Below are 22,900 nucleotides of genomic sequence, written 5' to 3' on the forward strand. Positions count from 1 at the left end.
TGGAACAGAATAGAAAGCCCAGAGATAAATCCACGAACCTATGGACACCTTATCTTCAACAAAGGAGGCAAGAATATACAATGGGAAAAAAACAAACTCTTTAACAAGTGGTGCTGGGAAAACTGGTCAACCACCTGTAAAAGAATGAAACTAGAACACTTTCTAACACCATACACAAAAATAAACTCAAAATGGATTAAAGACCTAAATATAAGACCAGAAACTATAAAACTCCTAGAGGAGAACATAGGCAAAACACTCTCTGACATAAATCACAGCAGGATCCTCTATGACCCACCTCCCAGAATATTGGAAATAAAAGCAAAAATAAACAAATGGGACCCTCATGAAACGTAAAAGCTTTTGCACAACAAAGGAAACTATAAGCGAGGTGAAAAGACAGCCTTCAGAATGGGAGAAAATAATAGAAAATGAAGAAACAGACAAAGGATTAATCTCAAAAATATACAAGCAACTCCTGCAGCTCAATTCCAGGAAAGTAAATGACCCAATCAAAAAATGGGCCAAAGATCTAAACAGACATTTCTCCAAAGAAGACATACAGATGGCTAACAAACACATGAAAAGATGCTCAACATCACTCATTATCAGAGAAATGCAAATCAAATCCATGGCTGATTCATGCCAATGTATGGCAAAAACCACTACAATATTGTAAACTAATTAGCCTCCAACTAATAAAAATAAATGAAAAAAAAAGATATCTGTAAGATGAGTAGCTAAAAAGTTGAAGAGTAATCTTCTCAGTCATGTCCAATTCTTTGCAACCTCTTGAACTTTAGCCCACCAGCCTCCTCTGTCCATGGGATCCTCCAGGCAAGAATATTGGAATGGGTAGCAATTCCCTTCTCCAGGGGATCTTCCTGACCCAGGGCACAGGATTGAGCTCTCTGCATCATACAGCAAATTCCCACTGGCTATCTAGTTTACATATGATAATGTATATGTTTCATTACAAATCAAGAGTTGCTTTATTTATTTTATTTTAAAAACATATTTACTTATTTGGCTGCATCGGGTCTTAGTTGCAGTATGCAGAATCTTTAGTTGTGGCACGTGGGATCTAGTTCCCTGACCAGGAATTGAACCTGGGCCCGCTGCCTTGGGAACTTGGAGTCTTAGCCCCTGGACCATGAGGAGAACTCCCCAAATGTTTTATTTTTTGACCACACTTTGCAACACATGGGATCTTAGTTCCCCAACAGGGACTGAATCTTTGCCCTCTGCAGTGGAAGCACAGAGTTGACCACTCGACCACCAGGGAAGTCCAGTGTTATCATTGTTTTATTTGAATTTTTGTCAAAATAATAGGGGGATATAGTTTAAAAAGTTATATAGTACTACTTGATTTGTAATGAAACATATACATTATCATATGTGAACTAGATGTGCTCTGTGACAACCTAGAGGGGTGTAAAGGGGTGGGAGGTGGGAGGGAGGTCCAAGAGAGAGGGCACATATGTATACCTGTGGTTGATCCATGTTGATGCAGGGAAAAAATCAACACAACAATGTAAAGCAGTTATCTTCCAATTAAAAATAAACTTAATAAAAAATAAAGCAATACAAGAAACAACAACAACAACATTAAATCCATTTCTTCTTATAGCTTCACTCTCCCCCCCAGGTCGTCTTTCCCCTCAGCATATAAACATCCTTTCGAAGAAAACCCTTATATAACCTCTTCCAGCTATAGTCCAGATTCTTTTCTTTCCATCACAGTCAATCTTACTGCATATTATTCTCTAACCGGCAGCAAAGATGAAATTGAATCATATGAAAAAGTACTGATCTCATAATTTTTTACCTATAAAAAGAACATTTCATATGATTCATCTAAATGGCTTACTCTCAACACCACCAAATTCTGAATTCACCACCTGAATATGCCCTGCTGTTTCATTTGTGCCCTGGGCTGCAGCAACACTGCCCTGCCTTAATTCAGACATTCTTCATTTCTTTCTGGATTAAAGCTTTAACCTCCTAACTTGTGCTCTTACCACCAGGCCATGCTGGCACTGCTACCAGGACAGGCTTTCTAAACACTCACAGTATTGTGACACTCCACTTCTTACAATGCATCCCAAAACCATCAGAATCAAACCTAAACTCTCCCACAGCCGTGGGCTGACCACTGCGACCTCTCAGGCTATCTTCCTCCATTCTCTGTACCCATCCTAGACAGACTACCACCCTGCACTCTACACTTGACTCAAGCTAACCATTCAATCCCAAAAGTAATCATGGATGAAAAAAACTTCAATTTCTTCTATGGGCCAAGTCAATGATGAAAAGGCTGATTATGTTTTACTTAAATATTCAAATGCATGGTGATGGGGAACTAAGAACTAGTCATACTGAAAGGGAGAGAGAGAGAAAGAAAGAATGTGAGAAAGAAAAAGAAAAGAGGAATAGGATAGGGAGGAATGGAAAAAGGTCTTGGAAAAAAAAAAAAAAACACAGCTTCACAGACATAGTGTCTGCTCATAGTATCTGCTCTTACTAAAGAGAATTCACTAATATATATCATTCGAGTATTTCAATCATAATACTAGTAAATAAACAATCTTCCCTCTTGAGGAAAAAAAAAATTTCACCTCAAGTTTACAATGTAACAACTATGTGATGAAAACTTGCAAACATTATAACTAATCTGCGTGCAGGAAATTGCTCTCCATTTTCCAACAAAATGGTAAAACTAAGACCAGCTTAAGGCAAGCTTTAAAAAAATATGTGTACCAAGTATTTGTACTTCTGTTTATCTCCCAGTGAAGAGCTTCATCATTAAGTTTTAAAAGCCGTCCAACCAGTTCTCAAACTAGCACCCTACCCAACAAAAGTTTAATTGGGTTTGGAGTTTTGTTTAAACTGACAGCTGTGGTTCAGAAAGCCCCCAAGGTCAGCGGTACCGTTGGCATCAAATGGCCCAAAGGTGTTCTGTGGTTCTGGGGTGGTGGTTTTTTTTATTTTTATTTGCAAATAAAAGAGAGCCTAGTTAATGGCTCTCTTCTCAGGATGTGGCATAATCACATGCAAAGCATTCTTACAGTATCTCTGAGTCAACGAAATAAGAAAACGAAGAGGGGGAAAACGCAGTTGATCCTCACCTGTTCACTGTGCAGACATCCTGCACCTTCACGGATCTAGCCAAGACAGGAAGCAGGATGTAAGAAAAAAGGCCTTCAAGCAGGCAAAGAAGGGTCAGCAAAGGCTTGTGCAAAAGAAGCTGGCAAACTTTCCCATAGGAAGGTGTGGGAGGCTCTCCCTCAGAGCTATTTACTCTCACTTTACAAACAATATCACCAAGCTTATTTACCTAGTTTCAAAGCCTAGGGCAGAACAGACAAAAGATAGTAGGAAGAGAGCTGTGGGAGATACTTACAACATACTGAAATATTGACTGCAAAACAGAGACACTTGCCAGCATAATGGGAAGGAGGAAACAAAAATTACAAAAAGAAAACAAGAGAACTCAAAGCAGAACTCACAATATATAACATCAAAGAACACAAAAGTAGTAGAGATCTGGAGTTTGGTCTCTGCTATATGTGACCTTGGCAAGTCCATTAATTCTCTGATACTCTGTCCTTTCATCTGTCAAATGAAGGTCTGAAGGGACAGTTTTGAAGAATCCACTGACATTTCCCTCCAACCCACATTCACAGTATTCTCCCTTTATTAGACTTGGCCATTCTGGACCCACGGCCTCAGGCAAAAGATGCTACTGCAGAATAAAGTGATAAAACAAGGGTGTGTTCTGGTTTTCAGGTTTTAAAAACCAGGGAGTCTTATGGAAAAGAAGAACATAGCACAGTAACAATTGATTTGGGAGCAAACAAGATGAGTTTATCTGAGTAACATCTCCTACCTCTACAGCTAGAAAAGAATTGAATTCCTGGGCCAGAAAACATCTGTGGGGAGGTGATGAAAATACAGAATGCTGCTGGATCCCCGGGACAGGGACTCATACCCAGCTCCCCAGGGCTAAGCCCAAAGGAAACAAGAGGGAGATGTGTTTGTAGGAACAGCGAATGGGGGCAGAAAAGATCTGAGATCATTTCCCAAATGGAGAATCCAAAAAGCAGCAAGATCTCTGAGAGGAAACAGCCATGTGGGAGCATCAAGGCAGATGGAACACTGTATAATCTTGCAGAGTTTACCAGGTCCCAGTGTGGCCTGAGAATAGCAAAATGATTTCTGCATGCCCATGAGTGGCAAACACAGATGGGAAACCTGGGGAAATGGAAGGAGTCTTGAAGACGGGAACAATGGGCAACTCAGCAGGGACCTGTATAGACTTATGATGGAGAGGCCATCTGTCAAGCAGGTGGCATCTGTGGCCAATCACCAGGAGCAGAAGTCCAAACACTCCTGTCCACTGCGTCGTGGTACTGGTGTCACCAAGGAAAGCACAGCACAGCCAAGCAGTGGAGGGAACAATGTCACATAAAGAGGCAGAGGAAGATCAGCTTCACTAGTGGCCGAAGGTCCACCACAGCCAGCAAGGCCCTCCTGACAGCGAACGCAGGACCAGAGGCCTTCATAAAGTCCAGAACTCTTGTGTTGTAGAATGAAAGGCCTCAGCCCCTCCCTGCAATGGACGGATAAAGTAATGGGGCTCACCAGGTACCATATGACACACACACTTAGGCAGAACAAAGACATACATTTTGAATAGGAAATGGGAAAAGATATGCCCATACAAGGATACAAGTCCAACACAAGCGATGAGGACTCTGGTAGAGAAGTAATCCAAGCCAAAGGCCCATTCCTATGTGGCCAAGTTGCAGTACCCTCCAACAGGCAAGAGACTTCATGCCTTCTTTCCTAATGTGACCTAAGTGAACCCCTAAGTGGACCACCAGATGGAAAGATGTCCCAGGCAAAGAATGGGATGCAATCTTAAGAGACTCGGTAAACATCCCAGGCAAGGGGATAGGGAAACCCCAAATTGCCTAAGACCAAATTTCTGTGGTCCTGATGGAATGGGAACCCCAAATAGAGACTAAACTGAGTTTTAAAGAAATAAACATATTTCTTGCACATCCATGTTTGGAGACTGAGATTCATACCCAGTGTATGCTTAGACAGACTCCATAGCCATAAAATCAAAAGACTATAAATCACAGAATAAGAAAAATAATATATAAATAACTTCACACTAATAAATACGGCAAAACTTGATTTTAAAAATTATTATCTAGAAATACATGTCATAAAATTGATCCACTAGGGAGGGAGGGAATTAAAAGTCTGAATAAGTTAATAATCATTAAAGAAACTGAGATAATTTTTTAAAAATCTGTTTACCCAAGACAAAAGCCACAAAATTACAAGTGAAAATTACCAAACTTTTAAGGAACAAACAACCCCTCTTATACAAAATGTTTTTATAGAACAGAAAAAGATAGAAAGCATCCAGCTTATGCATGTAGAACAACATTAACACCAAAAATGGACAAGGATAGTATAAGAAAAAAAAAGTATATACCAATCTCAGGTGTAACTATAAATGCAAAAACCCCATAGAGATTCTCATTGTATAAAAACATACTATGACATAAACAAGACTCTCCCAGGATGCAAGGATAGGTCAGGTAGAACAACATATCACAACATTCAAGAAGCAAAAAATGAACTCAACAAAACTCAGCACTCATTAATGACAAGAAGTTTTGACAAGCTGATAAGAGAACATAAAGACTTTTGTTTTGTTTTTGTTACCAAAAAACTATGGTAAACATTAGTGGTGAAACTAAGAACCAAGTCTTTGTTTTAAAGTCAGATATAAAATAGGGAGGCTCATTATCACCACTTTTATTCAACACAAATTTTATTCAACAAGAATAAATAAGCAAACTGTTGGAACAAATAAGAGAGCTCAGAGATATTTGGGATATATGATCAACATGTTAAACCAACATGATAATAAACAATTTAAAAATGTGAATGGAAAAAATCTCATTCGCAAGAACAGTAAGATCTATAAGGTAGGTATAGTTATGTGTCTGTGTATAGCTCTATGATATAGTTAAAATGCTATTATTAACCCTTACAGTGCACATCTAATTTGACTTAATAGGATTTGACACAGTTATCACATCCTTCTGGACGTATTTCCTTCACTTGGCTTCCAAGACCCCACACACCAGGGGTCCCTGATAGGAAGCGGACCATACAGCAGGAGGTGAGCAAGGGGGATGGAGCAGAGCCTTGTAGCCGCTCCCCATTGCTCGAATCCCCACCTGAGCTCCACTCCCTGGCAGATCAGCAGTGCCGTTAGATTCTCACAGAGGCATGAACCCTGACCCTGAAGTCAAGGCAGAATATCTTCATATTGCCACAAAATAGAAATAAAGTACACAATAAATATAATGTGCTTGAATCATCCCCAAACCATCTTCCAGCCCCTCAGTCTATGGAAAAACTGTCTTCCACAAAACAGGTTTCTGGTGCTGAAAAGGTAGGGGCCCGATGCCATACACCTCTCAGTTCTTTCTCCCACACCTGGCTCTTCTCTTTCTTTTGGTCATTCTACCTCTTTTGTCAGCCTGTACACAACGGTGGCCCCAAGGCTCTTAGTCCTTAGATTTCTTCTCCTTTCCAACTACACTCTTCCCTTTCGTCATCTCTTCCAGTTTAATAAATTCAAATTTTTTAATTTGGACCCTCATGAGTCCCAATATTTATAGCCTTAACCTGCCTCCTGACCTCTAAAACTGTAAGTAATTGCCTACTCAACATCTCCATTTGGAATTAATATTAGGTGCCTCTAACTTATATCAACCCCACAAGCTAACTCACCTTTGGTCTTCACCATCTCAGAAAATGAAAACTTTAGTTTTCCAGTTAACTTCACCCATCAAAAGACCACGAGTCATCTCCTACTCTTCTCTCTCCACGCTTTCAACCCATAAGGGACCTTCAGAATTCATGCTAAGTCAGACCACTTCTCACCACCTTTCCACCACTACCACCACAGTTGGAAGAAGTCACCATCATCTCTCACATGGATTACGGCAAGAGGCACCTAACTGGTCATCTTTTCTCCACCACTGCTTCCCCTGTAAACTACTGTCCATACGGTAGTTGGTTGGTCATTTTAGAATAAGCTCGGATCAGGTCATGCCATGACATGACGTGCTAAGTCGCTTCAGTTGTGTCCAACTCTTTGCTACCCTATGCCTCTGCTCAAAACCCCCCACCATCTTGCTATGTCACGCCAAGTGAAATTCAAAGTTCTTAAAAGCCTACAGTTATGTGCACGTCAGTGATTCTCCTTAGGGATGATACTGCTCCCTAGGGAAATTTACAAACTGCCTGAGGGTGGGGACAGCACCTTTGGTTTTTACAATGGCAAAGAGCTACTGGCAAGGACGGACTAGGGGATGGACCAGATAGCCGACAGTTCATAAGACAGTCCTATAAAACAAAAATGTCCCACATTCCGTACTGTTGCTCAGTAGCTCCATTATGTCCGATTCTTTGCGAGCCCAGGAACTGCAGCATGTCAGCCTTCCTTGTCCTTCACTATCTCCCAGAGTTTACTCAAAGTCATGTCCATAGAGTCGGTGATGCCATTCAACTATCTCATCCTCTGTCGTCCCCCCTCTCCTCCTGCCTTCAATCTTTCCCAGCATCAGCGTCTTCTCCAATGAGTCGCTCTTCACGTTGGGTGGCCAAAGTATTGGAACTTCAGCTTCAGTCCTTCCAATGAATATTCAGGGTTGATTTCCTTCATGAACAACTGGTTTGATTATTTGATCACCTTGCTGTCCGAGGAACTCTCAAGAGTATTCTCCAAGACCAGAGTTTGAAAGCATTAAATCTTCAGCACTTAGCCTTATTTATGGTCCAACTCTTACATCCATACATGATTACTGGAAAAACCATAGCTTTGACTAGACAGACCTTTGTCAGCAAAGTCATATCTCTGCTTTTTAATATGCTATCTAGGTTTGGCATAGTTTTTCTTTCAAGGAGCAAGCATCTTTTAATATTGTGGCTACAGTTACCATTTGCAGTGATTTTGGATCCCAAGAAAATAAAGTCTCTCACCATTTCTATTGTTTCCCCATCTATTTGCCATGAAGTGATGGGACTAGATGCTGTGATCTTTGTTTTCTGAATGCTGAGTTTTAAGCCAAATTTTTCACTCTCCTCTTTCACATTCATCAAGAGGCTCTTTAGTTCCTCTTCACTTTCTGCCATTAGAGTGGTGTCATCTGCATTCTGAGGTTATTGATATTTTTCCTGGCAGTCTTGATTCTAGCTTGAGCTTCATCCAATGTGGCATTTCACATGATATACTCTGCATAGAAGTTAAATAAGCAGGATGACAATATACACTTTGATGTACTCCTTTCCCAATTTTGAATCAGTCTGTTTTTCCATGTCCAGTTCTAACTGTTGCTTCTTGACCTGCATACAGGTTTCTGCATAAAGGTTTCTCCATTTTATATATAAAAATACAAAACATTCCCCTTATTTAACCCACACTATATTTTCGAGGAATGCAACTACTTTGTAAATCAAAGAAAGATTATACCTTATTTTCCTGGTAACTTCAACAAGAATTCCTTACCACTTCAGAATATCAGGTCAACCAAAGACAACTCTGCTGGCAGTTTATTCTGTGTTAACAGAACAACATACCTGTTTCATTTTGCATTGTTAGCAGTTGCATACAAAAATGTACAAGAGGATTATGAAGTTCATTTTATAAACTTCGAAACAAACAATTAATTTAGCAAAGATATGTAAAACACAGGAATAATAAATATTTAATAAAGGAATTAACTGTATATCACTAAGAATTTATATAATTTTAAATACTTTAAGCCAAGGGTAATAAATGTCATAAAAATCACATGTCAAAATTTTGGGTTTTTTTTGAATGGCCTGGTTTGGTTTTTATTTTACTGTCAAACAGTTCACAATGGTCTATTTCTCCATGTCTTTCTGTATTATTTTTTTTTCCAGTTCATCCTGTAGTCTCATCATTTATCAAAAGACATGGCTTGCAAGTTATTTTTAGGTTTCAGAGTCTGAATGTGTCCTGATATCTGCTAAAAGTTCATGTTGGGAAATATGGGGGAGAGGCAGTGTGATATCTGTCACTTTGTCCTATATCTCAAGAGAAATTTATTTTGACAGTATACTTACAAAGAGGCCAAGCTCATTTTCTCCATTTCAAGAGTCTTTCATTGGTCACAGCATACATCCTAACTTCACTTAAAGTTGCTTCCCATCTTCTCTTATCATACATACACAATTCTAGTCTGCTATTATTTAACACGTATTCCAGTGCTACCTGTGTTCATTTTCTGGTCATCATTATATATTATGGCCCATATATTCCTACCCAGAGCACATTTATTATCAGTAGATACAAGCAGCAAACTTCTATTATGTCTTCCAGTGTTATTATTTATAATTTAATTATTCATCACTCATTTTTTCTTTACATTACAAATAGGGCATTATATTGATTTTTGAGATCACTTAGGTAGGTAAATGATAATTAGCTATTGATTTTATTTCAGGACAGTAAAAGGGATAAATTACATGCAAAGCACATGTAATAAGAAGGGAGTGCTGGAGCTTCCCTGAAGGTTCAGTGGTTAATGCTCTGTGCTTTCACTGTAGGAGACACAGTGTAGGGGTTCGATCCCTGGTGCAGGAACTAAGGTCCCCGCATGCCTGTGGCACAGCCAAGAAAAACAAACGAACAAAAAAGAAGAGAATGCTAAGTCTGATCATATTCTCCTATCATACCCCCCACTCAAAGCCTCCCACCTTGTTCCTCAAACACCACAGGAACATTCCTGCCTTGAAGGTTCACAATGATTCCTCCCTTTGCCTGGAATGCTCTGCCCATACATGAAGTGTATGGCCTGCTCATTACTTCTTTCAGACCTCTGCTCAAATTCCATGTTCTCTAATGGCCCTTCTCTGACCATCCAGTTTAAACATCTCTCCATCCCATCATGCACTCTCTTTCCTGAAGTATTCTTCACATCACTTATTGCCACATGAGACATTACTGGTTTGTCTACTCTGTCTTGTGTCTCTAGAATGCAGAGTGGCCCACGAAAGCAGGGACTTCAGTTGTTCACTGTTGTTTTCCAGTTTCTGGTGTGGTGCCTGATATAATATCATAGGTACCCGAAAAAACTGAATGGAGAGGTGGATATCTAAAAAGCCAAAGAATGTGCTGGTAGGAGCCTGAATCCTGTGCAGGTAGGTTCCAGTTCCTTCATTCCCAACTGACACACAGCTGCCATGCTATTAAATGTTTGAGATCCTGAAAATTCATTGACTATTTCATTTGAAGAAAGGTTCCCAGAACTGAGAAGTATTGGAAAGCCACTGACCTTTCAAATCAGCAAAGATTCAAAGCACAGTAACACACAATGCTAGTGAGGATGGAGAGAAACAGACTGATGCTCTCTATTTGTGGGAATGTAGATGGTTCAATTTTACCAGGAGGTAATATGGAAATACATACTAAAAGCCTTTAAAGATTGCAGTATATTTAACATGTGCTGTTTTGTTTAAGATCATTTTACTCTCACAGTATTGTAAAGTAGGCATTATTAACTCTACTGCACAGATGAGAAAAGTGAGGCACCAAGAATTTTAAGTAACAAATAAATTACAAGTCAAGGATCTAGGTCATCAAACTGAAATTCCGGGCCTTTCTCCACCGGTTTCCACTGACTGCTAGTTCTGTTAGTTTACCTAACTCCTTAAAGCTAAATTTTGTGTCACATATAAAATCTTTCAACGCTTAGTGCCTGATGTGCTAGGTCTGCTGCTGCTGCTGCTAAGTCACTTCAGTCGTGTCCAACGCTGTGCGACCCCATAGACGGCAGCCCACCAGGCTCCGCCATCCCTGGGATTCTCCAGGCAAGAACACTGGAGTGGGTTGCCATTTCCTTCTCCAATGCAGGAAAGTGAAAAGTGAAAGTGAAGTCGCTCAGTCGTGTCCGACTCTTCATGACCCCATGGACTGACTGTAGCACGCCAGGCTTCTCTGTCCATGGTATCCTCCAGGCAAGAATACTGGAGTGGGTTGCCATTCCCTGCTCTAGCAGATCTTTCTGATCTAGGGATCGAATCTGCATCTCCCGCATCGGCAGATGGATTCTTTACTTACTGAGCCACCAAATGTTGCAGGTACTCAATAAACCTTTGCTGGAAGAGGGAAAAACTCTTTCAGCCACAAAAGTCTCCATAGACAGTGCATGACCCATAGGAACAATAACAGAAAGCGACCCAACATCTCTATCCTCTTTCAGAGTAACAGAACATGAACCTTGCCACACAGTTTGCTCAGAATATCAACTTCATTTTCGTTGTCATTTGTAAGTAAACGTAGTCATGGAGTTAAGTTCTGGCTAGTGAAACAGAAGTAAAAGTGGTGGGCAATTTTAGGCGTACGTTTTTCTTGCTTAAAGCCTTACTGTTGGCTAGAATACAGATATGGTAGCCAGAGCAGCCCCTGTTGACCTCGAGATGACCGCGGCAGTGAGGGTTAGTCAGTGAAACAGTAAGATGGCAGGATTCCTGACTCTGCAAAGCACCATATCAGTCCAACATTACCTTTGATTTGACTTTTACAAGACAAAAATAAACTTCCATCTCGTCTAAGTTACTATTATTTTGGGTTTTCTGATTATCTGCACCCATAAGCTGCCCTAGCTAGTTCTATTAGGACTGCCACTTACTCCTATTTCCTGTTACTTGATATTTGGCTAAACTAATTTGGCATTGTACTAGTGACAACCTATATGAATTATGCATTCCATTTAGCATTTTCAAAGATTCCATTGTAAATGGATATTTAATAAGCTTTTCACTTAACCCTAAAGAGCAAGAGAACAGAGTCATGCATAAAAAGCTATAATTCAGTGAACTGTTTAATAATCACTTTCCAGAGTAATAATTGATTGTCAAAGACTACATCTAGGCAGGTCTCAACAGCATAATGAAATCAGAACAATGGAAAGTGTCTCAGCTGTCTCAGTCTTTCATTTCTTCAAAACCCTATTTCCAATGATTAAGAGATGAAGAGCTTGATACTAGAGATGTTCTTGAGGGGAAATCTGGCTGAAATGATGAGGTCTGGCTTTATTATAATCTTCTCCTGTGTGCCTAATAAATTTGTAGTAAGTCATGCAAAGGACAGGAATTTTATTTACTGTATTATCTGTGAAATCTAAAAAGAAGATAGACTACCAATTTAAAAGGTAGGAAAGGGTAGAGGGCGGCAAGGATTTTATTCATTATCAAGACTGGCCCAATCTGATGAACAGAATGCCAGTTAACAGTGAACCATGCAATCATGGCAATCCTGCAGTCTCATTTAGATAACATCCAAAGTGCTGACTCTCCCTCCTGGCTTTTGGGAATTCTTGGTAAGGCCACTGACACCCTCCATTCTCTTAAGTCGAGGAGTCTCAACAGGACCCCAATCCATCACAAATAATAAGATTTCAAGTATGTCAAACGTTGCTCACCTTGGGTTTCCCCCGTGGTCCAATGGTTGAGAGTCCGCCTGCCAATGCAAGGGACATGGGTTGGGTCCCGGGTCCAGGAAGATCCCACATGCTCCGACACAACTACGCCCAGCCCCTGTGCCAGCACTGCTGAAGCCCGAGCTCTAGAACCCACGCTCCACAACAAGAGAAGTCACTGCAGTGAGAAGCCCAAGTCCCACAATGAAGAGGAGCCCCTGCTCTCCGCAACTAGGGAAAGCCTGTGCACGGCAACAAAGACCCAAGTGCAGACACACGTAAATTAATTAACTGCTTTTTAAGTAGCTCTTCTTCCCCAGAAGGATGGGGACCCATAACCTATACCACTGGGCTAGGAAGAAAAAAATACGTTCAGGCATTTCCTCACTTTGAGAATAGCTAAAAGATTTTTATATAAAATAAAGCTAAGAAGATGAAGTAGAAGTGAGTTTCAGACTGTATTCTGCCGTGAGAGACGGCAGATAATGGTGATTTCATCTTTTATTCATATGAACAGCAACCTAAGTTGGCGGGATCAGTGTTCCTTGATTGCATGTAACTGGTTAGTGATCATATAACCCACTGCTAATGTCATCACTACTTGTAATTCATCCCACTTGTATTCTTTCACTTTATGACACAATCTTAGCCCAAGTCCCAGCCCACACACACCATCTCTACCACCACCACACCACTCTATGAGCAGCCAATCCTTGCTTCTTGCTGACATTCCCAGGTCTAGTGTGCTGGGCTTAGAAGTCACCAGCAAGAGGCTACAGGTGGCCATCCCAGCACAGGAGAGTGTGATGGGCCTCTCACTAATGTAGAGATCTGAGAGGGGAAAAATTGAGTTGAGAAGTAATTTTGGACACTTGTCTTGGGGTCTAGGTCTCAAGACAGTTGGTGGGGGTGGGGAGAAGATGGGGCAAAAGAGGAAAAGGAAGTGCCATCAACATCATGTAGTAAGAATAGTTTTATTCTGGTTCAGCTGTCAAAAGACCTAAATTGGTTCTGATCCCAACAATGCTAACTGGCTGTATGGCCTTATAAAAGTTACTATCTCTCACTGGGTCTCAGTTTTGTTATCTATAATACGAAGTTAATTAGGTTACCTTTCAGCTCCAGACACTATTGTAATGAAAAATGAGGGTAAGGAAACATTATGAAAAAATTTAACACAGAACTCTGAGAGTTCTTTTCCATACAGGAAGACAGGGACTTCTCTGGTCGTCCAGTGACTGACTCTGTGTTCCCAATGCAGGGGACCCAGGTTCGATGCCTAGTTAGAGAACTAGATCCCACATGTCACAACTAAAGAGACTGAATTCCACAACTAAGAATCCCACATGCCACAACTAAGACCCAGCATAGCCAAATAAATAGATATTAAAAAAATTTTTAAGACAAATATATAAAATTTATTAAATGAGAATGTGTTATTTTTAGTTTCAATGCAACAGACTAGTTTTTGTTTCAATGCAACAGATTTTAACCCTTATTCTTACTGTGCTCATAAAAACTCTTAAAGATAATAAATATGATCTGTCAAGCTATCCTTCTCTATTACAGTAAGACTAAAAATGCAGTGTACTTTACAGTGGACTGAAGAAACCAGGTACTTGTAAAATAATATTCTCCCCAAAATGACATACATAGTCAGCACAACTGGATAGTGTGCTAAATTACTCGTCTGCTAAATTACTTCCATCTGGGATGAAAGATGCATGCTTGTGGTTCTCAAGATTTTGATTTTACTATCAAAACTGGTTATCTACCCATCCTTAAAAGCCATATGTTTACCTATTACGTGTTAAAACAGGCACTCTAAATAATACAACTGCCTACCTTCAAGCTGTTTACAGCTACAGAATGACTGACTTAACTCACAACCCAAAACTGTAGCTATCAGTAATAAAAAATAAACCACTTACTGTGTACAATAAGTCAATATGTAGCCTAGCTGGGACATTCAGTTGGTTCAGTTGCTCTCAAGGTAGCCATATTATTCTAAGCCTTGATAGCAACGTTAGTTTTTTTAAGCTTCTTTAAACTGCATGAACTCTTTCCTCTCATTCTACACAGACCATAAAAATTATGACTTGAAGATATCACAAAAATTACCCTTAAAATGTATTTGAACTTCACAATGTTAAGGTAGTGATTAGTGTTGGATTTTAAATATGCTATTTATCAGCTGCGCCCACCTCACCACTCACTTCTAGAGATTCTAGGGCTTAGACTAGTCCTTAAAATGTAAAAGCATTAAAAAGGTCTATTTTAGGAAATCAAAGTTAAAACTGAGTTATGTATTGAAATAACAATCCATAGAGGGGGAAAGACTTTGTCCTAAATATCCAAATAATTGTACCTGAAGTAGCCAGGAAAAAAGCAATTATTTCACTAGCATTTAAAAATTCTTCACTTTATCGCACATGTACTCAAAACTGTGGCATATGTGAAAATAAATTACTCTCAGTATATTCAAATGTATTTGTCCTTTATAGTCTAAATTATGAGACTATTACACAAACAGGCAAAAGAAAAAAAATCACTGCTGGGCAGTATGTGTACTAAGAATCAGAAGAAAAGTACATCTGAATTCTACAATAAATTAACATTTTAATTTCCAAGTAACTCTATATTTTAGTCTTAAAAAAATGCTCATGGAAAATAAAACACATTTGTATCCAACAAAGTTTATTTTAAAGGAACAGCTTCTATCTTGGTTCAAAATCATTATTACAACCAAACCAGCTAAAGGAATAAGAATTTTTTCTCAAGAACAAATAAAAATATTCTTTTCCATCTTTTAAAATGAAATGAAATTAAACACATGAACATTTTGCATTTATTGAAGGCATCCAAATGATATCTGAGAGATTTTAAAACTTCACAGGAAAAAAAAAACTATAAATCAAGAAACTTCTTAATCATTACATCATTTGTACTAGTTTAAGCTGTTATGCCCATGAGAACAATAAAGTAATGCACAAAGAGAATATAAAGAGAAAAGTATAATAAATGCATCTGTCACTCTGAAGAGAAAAGATTTGCCCAAACTAGTCCCTCCCAATTGTACCAGTGACAGTCAAACAGTAGATGGCTTTTCTTTGTCCAGATCTTGGTAGGTTCTTTGATTTATAACTCCAGTGGCCAAAACTTTGTTCCTAGGATAGGGAAAGATAAAATCTGAAGAGCAAAGAGCCAAGAAATGTTTAAATACTATGGAATAATATGCAGCGATTAAAAAAATAACCTAAAAAGTATACATGTCCATTGATATGCGTCAAAAAGTAAGCTGCAGAATAATGTATACCATAGGTTTTTATTTTTACTTAAAAAAAACCTACATATGTACACATTTATATCAAAGAATTTATTTAGTATAGATATTTATACTGAAGAATTAAGATAAATGTAGAAGGATAAACCTACTTCTGCTTCATTGACAACGCTAAATCCTTTAACGGTGTGGATCACAACACACTGTGGAAAATTCACAAAGAGATGAGAACATCAGACCACCATGACCTGCCTCCTGTGAAATCTGCATGCAGGTCAAGAAGCAACAGTCAGAACTGGACATGGAACAATGGACTGATTCAAAATTGGGAAAGGAGTATGTCAAGGTTGTATATTGTTGCCCTGCTTATTTAATTTTTATGCAGAGTACATCATGTGGAATGCCGGGCTGGATGAAGCACAAGCTGGAATCAAGATTGATGAGAGAAATATCAATAACCTCAGATATCCAGACACCACCACCCTTAGAGCAGAAAGCAAAGAAGAATTAAGAGCCTCTTGATGAAGGTGAAAGAGGAGAGTGAAAAAGCTGACCTAAAACTCAACATTCAAATAACGAAGATAATGGCATCTGGTCCCATCACTTCATGGCAAAAAGATGGGGAAGCAATGGAAAAAATGACAGACTTTATTTTCTTGGGCTCCAAAATCACTGCAGATGGTGACTGTAGCCATGAAATTAAAAGACGCTTGCTCCTTGCAAGAAAAGCTATGACAAACCTAAACAGCGTATCAAAAAGCAGAGACATTACTTTGCCAACAAAGGTCCGTCTAGTCAAGGCTATGGTTTTTCCAGTTGTCATGTATGGATGTGAGACCATAAATAAGGCTGAGAGCCAAAGAATTGATGTTTTTGAATTGTGGAATTGGAGAAGACTTTTGAGAGACTCCTGGACTGCAAGGAGATCCAACCAGTACATCCTAAAGGAAATCAATCCTGAATATTCATTAGAAGGACTGATGCTGAAACTGAAGCTCCAACACTTTGGCCACCTGATTCGAAGAGCCAACTCATTAGGAAAGACCCTGATGCTGGGAAAGATTGAAGGCAGAAGGAGAAGGGGATGACAGAGGATGAGATGATTGGCTGGCATCACTGACTCAATGGACATAAGTTTGAGCAAGCTCCTGAAGATGGTGAAGGACAGGGAAGCCTGCATGCTGCAGTCCGCGGGGTCACAAAGAGTCAAGCACAACTGAGGGACTGAACAACAACAGAAGGATAAACAAGTATTGGTTACTGTTGGTGAGTTAAGGGAGGCTTAAAAGAGAAATTATCTTTTCCTTATATTCCTCCTTACAACTTGTGAAAAGAAGCATACACTTTTATAAACCATCAGATAAAATTTTCATTAAAGTTTCTGTTTTGAAATAATTATAGGTTCATATTCACTTTTGTGGCCTCCCTGGTGGCTCAGATGGTAGAGAATCTGCCTACAATGCAGGAGACCTGGGTTCAATCCCTGGGTCAGGAAGATTCCCCCTGGAATAGGAAATGGCAACCTGCTCCAGTATTCTTGCCTGGAGAATTTCAAGGACTGAGGAGCCTGGCAGGCTACAGTGCATGGGGTTGCAGAGTCAGACATGACTGAGTGATTAACACACACACACACACACCATAGACACACATATTCACTTATAATAAATAATACAGAGATATCCCCTGTACCCTTTATTAGGTCTTCCCAATGAGAATATCATGAAAGACTATTACAAAATCACAGGCAGGATACTGACACTGATATAGTCAAGATACAAAACATCTCCATCACCGGAAAGATATCTCAAGTTGACTTTCTAAAGCTATACATACTTCCCTCTCACCCTCCCCTACTTCAAGCTTGTCCTCAACCCCTGACAGCCACAAATCTGTTCTCCATTTCTATAATTTAGTCATTTTAAGAATGTTGTATAAAATGTAATTATACAGTATGTAACATTTAGAGACTGGATTTGCCTTGGCATAATTTTCTGGAGATTCATCTAAGTTGCTGTACATACCAGTACTTTATTTCTTTTTATTGCTGAATAATATGTCCTTAGACATCTGAGTTATTTCTAGTTTGGGGTTATTAAGTAATAAAAGCTTCTAAGAACATTCATCTCAGTTTCCTATTTGAATGTAAGTTTTCATTCTCTAGGATAAAGGCACTACTGCTTTACCTATGTCCCCTAAATTTTGTACTTTTAATTCAGTTCAGTTTTTAAAATTTCTCTGAGATTTCCCCACTGATCCATGGATTACTTAGACATTGTTTAAGTTTCCAAGTGTTTGGAGATTTTATTATCAATCTGTTATTAATTTCTAGTTTGATTCCATTATAATCAGAGAACACACTCCATATGATGTCAATTCTTTTAAATTCATTAAAGTTCACTTTTATGGACCAGAGATGGTCTTAGTAGTATATGTCCCATGGGCAGTGACAAGAATGTGTATTCTGCTACCACTGAGCGCAGTGTTTTATAAATGTAGATTAGTTTCTAATGTTTGATGGAAGTGTTGAGTTCATCTATATTCTTGGGGAATTTCCGTCTAGGGTTTTCTACCAATTGTTGAAAGAAAGGTGCTGACATCTTCAACTATGATTGTAGATTCATCAGTTTCTCCTTTTGGTTTTTACTCACATATTTTTTCAGCTCTGTCATTTGTTTAACACACATTTAGGATTCCTTTGACTTGATGGATTAACCCTTTTATCATGTGAAAATGCCAACTGTGACTCTCATAATTTTCTTTGTACTGAAGTCTACTTTATCTGAAATTAATATAGCCACTCTTCTTTCTTTTGAATAATTTGTGCCTGATAATTTTTTCATGCTTTACTTTAAACCTGCCTATATCATCATAACAGAAGTACATTTCTTGTGAAAAAAAAAAAAAAATACTGGGTTTTATATGGAATCCACTTGCCAATCTCTGCTTTTAATCACTACATTTAGACCACTTACATTTAGTGTAGTTATTGATACATTTGAGTTTGAAATTGTTAGTTTATCTTTTCTTTTCGTTCTCTGTGTTTTGCTCCTGTTTACTTTTTACCTGCCTTCCTGTGGGTTACTTAAAATTTCTTTATTCTATGTTGACTTATATATAGTGGTTTTGGGGTGAATCTCTTTGTATAGCTTTTTTGGTCATTGCTCCAGATATTACATTATATATCATAACTTATTTCCATCTATTGGTATTGTTGTTTTCCAATTAGCGTGATGCACAGGACCACTTTAAAATCTTTATCAGAGAATTCTAACATCTCAGTCATCTCAATGTTGGTATCGTCTTTTTTTTCCTTTCAAGTCTAAATACAAAACAAAACTCCAATAAGCAGTAATAATGAGCATACTTGGAATAATGAGAAAAAGAGAGTCTTAGTAGAGAAAAAGAGTCTTAGTAAAGAAACAGAACAAAGAGGAGCCAAAGAAAAATGTTAGAACTGAAAATTACAGTAATTGAAATAAAACTGTACAAATGCCTCAAATATTGAATGTATGGGAGACAGTGGAAAGAATCAGTGATCATGAAGATGAAACAATACGATTTTATCAATCTGAGTAACAGAGACAGTAAACTGGGGGAATAATAGAACCTAAGGCACTTGTGGGACTACAGCAGAAGATCTAAGCTTCCTGTCATCAAAGTCCTGGAAGCTGGGAAAAGCCCAGGTGGTGTCCAGTGACACAGCAGGGAGGAAGGTAGGGTAGCCTCTTTACTGTTAGATAGTGTTGAAAGTCTTGGCTCTCCACTGACACTGTCATTAGGGAAGACATTGGGGTAACTTGTTACAGTCATTCAAGAATGGAAGTTTAGCTCCCTCCTCAGTCCTGGCTGGCAGAGGAGAGGACAGGGTCATAGGTTTTTCTGTGGTACTTGACTAGAGTAGCCCAGTTATTGTCTAAAAATTTTGTCTTGCTAGGCTGCCCCTTTCTTGATCCTTAGCTAAACAGAGCAGGCTTTTGCTGGGGCTTTTTCTGTCTGTACCCATTGGCACATTCTTAGGTTGCCAGTCTCTTCAGCTCTGGTGCAGTAGATCTGAAACAAAAAGAAAACCTAAGAACTTATCACTATGTGATCCCTTGGATCCCAAAGTCCCCAGCCAGCCTGCTTTCTTTCTACCTTTTGGAGTCTTTCCCTGTTTGATTTATAAATAACATCTTGGGTTTGTACCTAGGTTTACTTAGCAGGAAGAAGAGGGAGAAGTATGTCTATTTCATCTTCCCTAAAGTTATAGCAGGCATAAGTTTTATGATAAAACATTTGCTTGTGAGTTATTTGTTTATAAAGACCTGGGAACATGAATTCCCTCTTACCTGGGTCATTTTAAGCCATTTCTTCTTTTGAGCTATTTGGCCAAAAAAACCCACACATGAGAGAAGCAAGGATGGGTTGATTCCTTCATCCTCAATTAACATATGGAAGGAAGTCTCTAAACTTTATTTAGTCTCATATAATTAGAATGTATTTTGTGAGTGATGATATTGAATTCCTCAGTAAAACAAAGAACCTTATAACATTTCTATCCCTCCTGCCATGGTGTATGTTTACTGTTTAAGCCGGCAGTTCTCAGCTGGTTGGGAGGATGAGGGGGGCAAGAGGGGTGGTTATGCCCTTCTCCCCGGTCTCATTTGGCAACATCTAGAGATATTTCAAGGAGAAGGCAATGGCACCCCACTCCAGTACTCCTGCCTGGAAAATCCCATGGATGGAGGAGCTTGGTAGGCTGCAGTCCATGGGGTCGCTAAGAGTTGGATGCGACTGAGCGACTTCACTTTCACTTTCGCGTATTGGAGAAGGAAATGGCAACCCACTCCAGTGTTCTTGCCTGGAGAATCCCAGGGACCAGAGAGCCTGGTGGGCTGCCATCTATGGGGTCACACAGAGTCGGACACAACTGAAGTGACTTAGCAGCAGCAGAGATATTTTATGACTTGGTGGTAGGGAGGAGGATGAGAGGATCATACTACTGGCATGTACTGGGTAGAGGCCAAGGATAATTCTAAACATCCTACAATTATAGGACAGCCACCCACAATGAAGAATTATTCAAACCAAAAAGTTAAGTGCCAAGGTTAAGAAACCTTGATTTAGATGTTTGACCTACATTTGACAGCTGAGTTTAATCTTCAGGTATTCTGAGCACCTTCTGGCCTATGTAATTGTTTGTGGAACTCTGAATACGAGGTCTGGAAGGGCCCTGCCCGAGCTCTAAACAGAGAGAGAACACCTTGCCAAGACTGTCTTATCCTTTGACTTCCCCTCAAGGGATTGGCTTCAAATTAAGATGTCTAAAGTGAAGAACTATATCCCTTGCTTATTATGGAGAGAATATTGTTTATATAAACTCCAAATGTTTAAAACAAGTGGCCTTATTATAATCTTAAGGATTTTTAGAATCATAGTTTAGACACCACTTTTACTTGCATTTTCATTGCTATCCCTCACCTACCCAGTCACATCCATTTCAACAAATCCCCCACTGTTCTCTTCTCACTCTAATAAAACTTCTGAGAACAAAATAATGCAAAGCTCCATCTTCTGGAATTGTTGGGGGAAGGGGGAGATGGGGCACAGAGGCAAAAGCAAGAATATAGCTATACAAAAAAATCAATACAATGGAAGGCAGGGATGGGACTAGGGCATTTGAAACTGGCCAAGTCTTGAAAGTCCCTTGAACTGCAAAGAGATCAAACCAGTCAATCCTAAAGGAAATCAACTCTGAATATTCATTGGAAGGGCTGATGCTGAACCTGAACCTCCAATACTTTGGCCACCTGATGCGAAGAGCCAACTCATTGGAAAAGACCCTGATGGTTGGAAAGAATAAGAGCAGGAGGAGAAGGGGGCACAGAGAATTAGATGATTGAATGGCATCACCAAATCAATGGGTATGAGTTTGAGCAAGTTCTGGGTGATGGTGAAGACAGGGAAGCCTGGAGTGCTGCAATCCATGGGGTCACAAAGAGTCAGATGTGACTTAGTGACTGAACAACAAAGTCTTACAATGTGAGGCTAGCTAGTGACACTGGCTTCTGACCCTCATCCTCCAAACCACTCTCTTACATAAACCAATTCTGATAACTGAAGCACCAGAAAAGGATACACAAGAGAAATGGAATACCAGAAAGAACAGAATTCACTGTCCCAGGGCCGATTCATCATTGATACTCTCCCTTCTTATATTCTATTATATTTGAACCCTTCAAAATGCATTTTCTACATTTGCTCAAGTGTAACTTTCCCCAACTGTATAGGACCTCGAGGCCGGCTTCCAGTATAGGCCCCTCTTCATGTCACACGCTTTGACAATGTTACAGAGTTCCTTCTCACAGGGGTGGGCAATGAGGCCTTTGTTCTCTCCGTTTGAGCTCTCCAACGTGTGCATCCCCGATTCCTTTTTCTGTTAGATCCACAGGAAACCAGAAGTACTCATTTTGAAACGGCCTGAACAGCCAGGCTGGTCTTGTTCAGTAACCGTCGGGAGATGTGGATCTTAACTGAAAACATTTGTCCCACTCTGCCTACAAACATTAGGTCAAAGATGACACAGGGGACTCTTGTCCTTACATGTTTTTGTTTCCCTAATGGGCTTTAGAATCACATTCCTTAAATCACAGCCAAGAGTATATTCTGGGCTGAAACTATTTTAAAGACATAATGTGGCAGCCGTACTCTGTGTACTAACAAGAGGTTTGGCGCTGCAGCCAAGAAGAGTAATAGAATCTTCTTTCCTCCTAAGTGTCATTCTCAAAAAAAAAAAAAAAAAAACCTCTTTCCTTTCCTCCTTCCCTCTCTCCCTCTCTGTATGGGACTCAGACTTCCCTATTATTATTTCTACTTTGAATGTCCTTGTCTAGAACTAAGACTGTATAACGAACTAGGACCCTATCTAAATTTGCTCCCTGCTGGGGACACATCACAATCAACAAACAGGAGGTTTGTTGAGACTGGCATGATTCCAGTCTCTTCTCTGGGGTATGACTGGCTGGGGTGGACACCCAGCTCTGTTCCGCCTTAGTTGCTGAACTGGGAGGCAATCCCTTTAAACTCACTAAAGCTG

The 22,900-nt window shown here is 39.5% G+C and overlaps 1 protein-coding gene across 3 annotated transcripts in view; it reads right to left on the reverse strand.

The window, feature by feature from the left end:
* TTC6 (tetratricopeptide repeat domain 6) overlaps positions 1-22,900 on the reverse strand; it is a 205,806-nt gene that overhangs the window by 167,713 nt on the left and 15,193 nt on the right. The window lies entirely within an intron of this gene.

The sequence above is a fragment of the Odocoileus virginianus genome, chromosome 16, assembly GCF_023699985.2.
Source record: "Odocoileus virginianus isolate 20LAN1187 ecotype Illinois chromosome 16, Ovbor_1.2, whole genome shotgun sequence".
Classification (NCBI taxonomy): domain Eukaryota; kingdom Metazoa; phylum Chordata; class Mammalia; order Artiodactyla; family Cervidae; genus Odocoileus; species Odocoileus virginianus.